Below are 7,711 nucleotides of genomic sequence, written 5' to 3'. Positions count from 1 at the left end.
TAGGGAGATTGGTCCTGGGTTCCAGGGCCTTCCATCTCTGGTATAGTGTTCCAGATCTGGTTTAGAGATGTAGTCACCAAAAGTCATTACCCTCGGATGGCGGTTTGGTGACCAGTGAGAAATGAATTGGTGGATCTCAGTCCAGTTCCTAGTTCATGTCCCAGTAACATCACAGAAACTTCCCTCCCCCATGCTGGAAATCTATGCAAAGGACTAATCTCGCATATCTCTCTCTCTCTCTCTCTCTGAGGGCTTGAAGCACTCCGGCAGGGCAGGAAGGGGGAAGCTAACACCCCTTTGCTCAGCACTGTACCTGTTGTGCCGGCAGTTCTGGAGCCTGAACTCCTCTGTCAACCACAAACACTAAAGTCACTGTTTTGACAGTGGTGGCTGCCTGGCTTTTATCTCATCTCAGAGGGAACAAATGAACCTATACTTGAGTAACCCTAAATATTCTTTGCCTCCTTTGGGGGGCGGGGGGACGGAGAGTAGAGTCCCTTATCCCTTCCTACCTGGCCACAGAACTGCTCCTTTTAGAATATAACTGCTTAGCCACCTACTCTTTGGACTTGCAAAGCGGCTGTTGAATTTGATTTACGCTCCATTGCTCAGCCCAGTTCCGGGAAGAGAAGGTCTGTGAAAGCTCCTTTCCCTCGAGTTAATCGGATTTCAGAATGAGATGGAGTTTTCCAAGCATCCATTGCCGCAGGTGCATTAGTAGGAAGCCCAGGCGTTCCGCGCTCCAGACCCTTTTCTTTCGCTCACAGGAGGAACAAAACGCTGACCCACCGTCACAGCTCGGGTAAAGAGCGAGGGCAGCATCCTGTGGCCAGATCTAGCGTCAGGGTGTCCGGTGGGAAACAGACCGTGGGTTGGAATTCACACCCCTTGGTCTGTTTCGAAAGACCCCGCGTTCCGTTGTAGATTGTAGGGTCTGATCTCTTCCTCACGAGGCTCAGCCTTTCACAGCTGCTTTTCTCCCCTTCCAATTTGCCACAAGGCCCGAGTCTTTTCTGCAGGGGCAAGGGGACCTGCTGCAGGGGAGACCCTACTGAGCTCCAGTTTATCTTTCAATAGTAAATAGGAGGGATTGATTTGCGAGGTTCCTAGTAAATGGGGGAAGCTAAGCCACAGCACGGGGCGGTACAGCCAGGACGTCCGCCCACACGCTTAACAAACCACGGAACTGGGGACACATATCCCCCTGGCTGGAAGGTTATTGGACATTTAGAGCAGGGAAGCGGGGTGGTGGAGAGAAGGGATTTGTCCCTAGCTACCCCCCCCCCCAAATCAATTGTTACATAGCTTAACATCTCCTAAAACGGGGTTACCCCTCTTCCCCACCCCCTAGGGAGAAGTCAAGTCTTGTCTCCATCTGGTGCAGTCAGAGCTCTAAGACCCCTGCAGCCCCTGCCCTGGGGGACACACACCCACACATGTCCCTGCCCGGGCACTCGCTCGCGCTCAGTCACACAACAAAAGATGCTCTGGGGGACTTGGGGCCACATGGGAAGGCCAAGGTTTGGGGTGGGGGGCGGGTGCTGGCTCTTTCTCACACACACACAGCCCCAGCTGGGGGAAAGGGGTCTCACGCACAGTCCTAGACGGGGGGTCTATGACACACACACAGAGCTTCTACTTGGGGGGGGGTCTATGACTGACACACACACACACACACCACACAGCCCCAGTTGGGGGGTCTCTCTCTCTCTCACACACACCCACACACAGCCCCACTTGGGGGAGGGGATCTCATGCGCAAACTCCTGACTTGGGGGGTGTCTCAGACGCGCCCCCCCCCCGCAGCCCCGCTAGGGGGAATCCCACAGCCGCCGCGCCAGCCCTGGGGGGCTCCCCTTACCTTTTCCGCGTGGGCTACTCCGCGCCTCGCCCTGCCCCTCCGCCGGGCAGCCCCGTCCTCCGCAGCGCCAAACTTTTGCCCGCTCCGGCGGCGCCCATGGGAGCGGCTGAATTGGGGCGCAGGGTCCGCGCGGGCTCACGGAGCCCCGCTGAGCCCCTTCCCCGCTGCCAGGGCCATCAGCACCCGCAGCCCGCGGACAGCGCCCGCAGCCGCCGTCGGCTCCCGCGCTGTGTACGAGCCGAGCCGCTGTCCCTCCGCCGGGGCTGGGGAAGGGGGCGCAGCGCGGAAGGGCCCCGGAGCTGGGCAGCGCGGGGCTGAGGGGCTGGACTCTGTCCCTCTGCAGGCAGCGGGGCTTTCTGGGGCGGCCCCTCCTCTCGCCAGGAAAGGCAGCTCGCAGCCTGAGCACCCCAGGCACGGAGCCAGGAAGAAGGGGTGGCGCCTCGGGTAGCACCTTCCAGCCCAGGCTCCCGCAGCACTTTACCTCCCCCCTCCCCGAAAGTGCTATTGGAGAGGGGGAAACTGAGGCACGGAGACCTGACGTGAGCCTTGGCAGGGTTGGAGTCTTGACGCCCAGCTCCCTGCTCTAACCATTCCAGCCCCCTGCCTCTCCAGCTTATTTGGGATTCTGCATTAGTAAAGGATGCAAACTGGGGATCAGATTCCCCCTCCCTCGGGCTCTCCAACCCACCACCCTAGGGTGACCAGATGTCCCGATTTTATAGGGACAGTCCCTATATTCATGGCTTTATCTTATATAGGCACTTATTACCCCCCACCCCCTGCCCCGATTTTTCACACTTGCTATCTGGTTACCCTACCACCATTCTGCCTCACACGGGACTCAAAGAATCCCAATGGGGAAACCCTTCAACAGGGTGAATGAAGTGTCCCTTGCTGATGTGGGCTGAGATTAGGGCCAATTTCTGTTTTTCGTTCAAAGCAGTTGGCCCATCATCCCTGCTTGGCACATCCCTAGTCACGACCATCACTTACCCGTACACTACTGTTCCTCCTCTCCACATGAAGATCTTTTCTTTGCTTGCCAATTAGATATGGGAGCCATTTCAAAAATCCTGCTGTTCATTTTCAAAGCTCCAAACAATGTAAGTGTTGCCAGCTAAGTGAGATTTGGGTTCTTAAACTGCACTTCCGAAGGTACTCAAAATCCAGTTAACTGCACAGCATGCTAGACACAGTTTAGAAACAGTCCTCTTATGAGAAGATATTTTTATGCACTAAACAACATGATAAATGGAAACACAGGCCCTTATAATCTGATAGATTTTATTAGTTGTACTCCAGAAACACATTGCAGTAAAACATCTGCAGCTGGCCAGGGTCAGCAGACTTTGGCTTGTGAGATTGAGACTATAAAATAGCAGTGTATATGTTCAGCCAGGCTGGAGCCCAGGCTCTGAGATCCCACCATGTGGGAGGGTCCTAGAGCCCGAATGTCTATGCTGCAATTGTATAGCCCTGTAGCCCAGCCTAAGTCATCTGACCCAGGCCAGCCACAGGTATTTTATTGCAGCGCGGAGATACCCTTAGAGGCCCCCGCCAAGTTTGGGACCCTGTTGTGCTAGGCATTTCTTCATACCCATTGTATACCCAAAGAGCCTATGATCTAATGTGACAAAAGGTGTGAGAAGGGAAATATTATCCCTATTTTACAGATGGGGAACTGAGGCACAGAGGGATAAAGTGACTTGCCTGAGATCACTCAGGAAATCTGTGGCAGAGCTGGAAACTGAATACAGATCACCTGAGTCCCAGTCCAATGCCTGCCCCACAAGCCTATCCTAAGATACGGATTCTGAATTACAGAATTTATCTGTTAACAACCTGCTAAGGTGTCTTTGTGTGTGTGTGTGTACATGGGCAATTGCATGTATATTTTTTTCCTGAAGATTTAGGTCAATAGTTATAGGCAACTTTATCTGAGTATTTCCTAGCTTTTTGTGTTTAAATTGTAGACTATTTTATTTGTTTTACATTCTCTTTCCCACCAAATAAAAGCAAATAACGGAACCTTTAATTAGAACTTTTTTTTTTTTAAAGAAATTCAGTTAACTGTGTAGTTCCTAAGTAGGTAAACCCTCCCAAATAGACTTGAGCCATTCTTGTTACTACAATACTGTGTATGGCGGAGACACAGCTATAGCCTCTGTTGGCTTGTGTACCAAAGGCTTTTTTAAGCTTCTAAGTAAACAAAAGATGAGATGAGCACTTAACTACAAGCCCCAAGAGGAACAATCCTCCATTGATGGAAAAGTATCCTGGGATGTTGGAAATGTTACAAAGCTAACACTAGATGAGGCCATATTTATTCTAAGATGCAGCAGCACGTCACACATCCACAGTGCAAACTGTCCTAGTATGAGCATCTTTGTATGCCAACTGGGACAGTGTAAACAAGAAAGCACTCACCAAGCAGGTTGCAGTTTGAGATTGGGAATGTACAATTTGGAGAACTCCACTCCCATATCAAATACAGACATTAACCTTATTGTTACGCCACTTAGCGGAAAAGTTGTAAAACTGCTCCCATTTAAGTCAACGGCAAAACTTACATGAACTTCTGTGAGGTGAGATCAGATTTCAGATCTTTTAGAGAAGGTTAGGCTTGGTTCCTCACTGTCTTTCTGTAGCTGAAGTTTTATATCTCCTCATATGCTGCAGACACTAGTGGTCAAAGCCAATGGTTATATACCCTGCTTTGGCCAGATGCTCAACTTTACTATGGGCTAAGTGGCTTTGCACATCCATTTTGTGCATCCATCTTGTTTTAAAATCAGGCTCTAAATTAGTTGTCCAGCAGCTACCTATGGGTGGGTATTTTTGCCCTTGACTATTTACATGTTTTTAAAAAGTAGTTAAAAGGTTAGAGCAGAGCCTGGAAGTGAGGATTCCTGGAATCCATTCTTGATTCTTCTGCTGAATTTCTCTGTGACATTGACTAGTCTGTGCCTCAGTTTGAAAAAAAAAATATGGGGGGCAATTTTGAACTGGATCCTGAAATGAATGGTGAGCCAACAGAATGGTTTCATGAGGGGGATGTTGTGGTCACATGTATGTGCGTGTGCTGGAATCTGCAGAGCTGAAACTTGGGCAAGCCACAGAGAAAGGAGCTGCACAGGTATCAGCCTTGTCAACATTAATAGCTGTGCATGCCTGTAAAGGGTTGACACTGTGGGTGGCAAATTTTATAATGAAGCTATTATCAAGTAAGTCACACTCACAGAGGCAGCAAGTGGCAACAGTAGACAATACTGGGCCTACCTATATGTTTTCCAAGTCTCCTGTGTTTGAAGTGTACTAAACTGATTTAGCTTGAATTGATTCAAAAAACTGATTGTAAAAAAGGCACTTGCTGTGAAATAACACAAGCTTTCGCTACAGCTGATTATCTCTGTCCAGCAAAATCCAGGGGAAGGTGGTGGAGGTTACTGAATGAAAAAGATGAAGCTGACAGGAATTAATCAGCCTCTTGGCACTTATGTAGATGTTGGGAGACATTCCTGGGCAGGACTTTCCATTTCTTTCAATACAGCTACCAACCCCAGGTGCTAACACCAACACTACTCATTTGGAAACAAGTTTAACCAGAAAAAGCAAGTCCTGTGGAGCCAGAGCTTATGCATGGGCATGTAGGAAAGATGGTCAGTGGACAGAGCACTGGCCTGGTACTTGGGAGATCAGAGATCAATTCCTGGCTCTCATTGCTTCCCTGTGACAGCTTGGTTTGCCACACACCTGTGCCTCACTTCCTCATGGGGCTAATACTTCCCTACCTCATGGGTGTTGTGAAGATAAAATCCATTCATGACTGAGGTCATTACATGGTAAAGAGGGCCATGTCAGCATCCCTAGATACAGCAAAGGGTTATGCTGGAAGAGAGTTTACAAGCCTCGTTGGGGAGCCTCAGTGGTTCAGAGCAACTTTAGGTTGTTTACTCAAATTGAGCCCATACACGAAATCTTTGCAGACTCACCCATCATTACTGCAGAGTCAGAATTCCTATTGCTCTGGTTTCTGTGTATTTGATCCAGAAAAAATAGTTGGCCCCAGAAACCATCTTGTCCACGATAGCAAAGAAAACAGTTTCCCCCAGCACAAAGATGTCATTGATGAAGATGACTTCTCCCTGTCACCCTCCTCTCACTTCTGAGAGCCAATGCCACATGGGATAATAATATCTCAGTGCCCCATCTTGGCATTATGGCAAGGGGACACATGGCTGTAGGCCTATATAACACTGACAAAGAGAAGTGTCATGGAGAGAGATTGTCTCACCTTGTCCTTATCTTTACATCTACCAGATGTTTCTTTCTTTCAAGTGTTCAGTTGGAAAAAGGAGAATTCTGAATGCTGTCACCTTTCACAGCCCCAGAACAACTGTGTATTGGTTTTAATTTTATTCTCACCTTGTAAATCTCCCAGCTGAAATAACAGCCTTTTTTCAACCTTTTAATACAATGGCAGAACAGAGGGGAGGTCAGTTCCTGACCAAATGGGCATTGGACATCCCACATAAGAGGACAATACCTTGGACTTATAGAAGACCCTTAAAGGACACCAAGCAAGGGCTGGCCCAATAAACTTGTAGCAAGGGGTCCACATGGGAGAATTAGGTTTGCTTCCTGGGTTCCATTAATTGCATTTTGGTATGGCAGGCAAAAAAAGTTCTAGAACTATGGGCTTAGTAGCACGTGCTTTAATATGGGGAAGGCAGTGTGATCTAGGACCACATCATCCCCCGATATTCATGTGTGGAAGGATCCTCCACATGGAGATCTCAACTCTTCCACATGACAGGGTGGTTCAGGTGTCCCTTAGGCACCATTCACTGCCCTCTCCTCAGACCCCACAGAGGGATCTCCATGTGGTCCATTGTCCACATGGGGAAAGGCAGAGGAACTAGGGTGGGAAGGGGCAGAAGGGAGCTGGCTGAAGGCAGGATTGGGAGAATGCACATAGTCTCCCCGACTCCATCATAGTGGAAGATATCTGAAAAAAATTAATACAGCTCAAGAATGTATTATTTCAACTATCCTTTCCTACCCCCAGGATTCTAGGGGAAGCTATGGCCATCAGGTGACCCTGGCAGCACAGTTCTGATGGAGCTATGCTAGCAGAGAGCTACTGGGGAGGCTGCCAGGGCTGAGTTCTACAGACATCCCAGAATCCTCCAGGTCTTAGTCCTGGTATTGGCCCCACCCTCATGGGCTAACTTACTTTACTTCTAGATGTGGGGGGAGGGAAGCAAAAGTTCAGGTCAACACAAACAAAGCCCCTCCTAGGGTCAGTAATAAGATAAAAATGTCTGAGGTACCACCTTACTTCAGGGGTGCCTAGGTAGCAGCTTTGTTGGAGTCCTACAGGTGGTTAGCTGAACCAGGCTTACCCTTGGGATTGCTGGACACCTTGCGGAGTTGGAAGGTTTCTGGCATGAGGGTTGATGTTCCGGGAGTTTTACTTTAGCCACACCCTACTCAGGGCTCCCCCCCCCCCATGTGTTCTGCAGCTTACTCCTTTTAGAGCCTCCTCCCTACCATGCATGATAGGCAGAGCCAGAGGGGCATGGATACTTTAGCACACAGAACCTCCCAAGCCCCTTCCCTGGCAGTACGGGATTTATACACCCAGTCCCAGTATCATTATCCCTGTTCTACTAATAGGTAAACTGAGGCACAGAGTGACGTGACTTGCCCAAGGTGGCTCAGTGAGTTAGCAGCAGAGTCATAAATACAACCCAGTTCTCTGTATTCATAGTCCCCTTTGCTAAGCATTAGAAAATCCTGCCAATGTGAAGTGTTATTTATTAGATCACCATGGCTCAGGTTATTATA

This window comes from Emys orbicularis, chromosome 12 (genome assembly GCF_028017835.1).
Source record: "Emys orbicularis isolate rEmyOrb1 chromosome 12, rEmyOrb1.hap1, whole genome shotgun sequence".
Lineage (NCBI taxonomy): Eukaryota > Metazoa > Chordata > Testudines > Emydidae > Emys > Emys orbicularis.
This window is presented reverse-complemented; position numbering follows the sequence as displayed.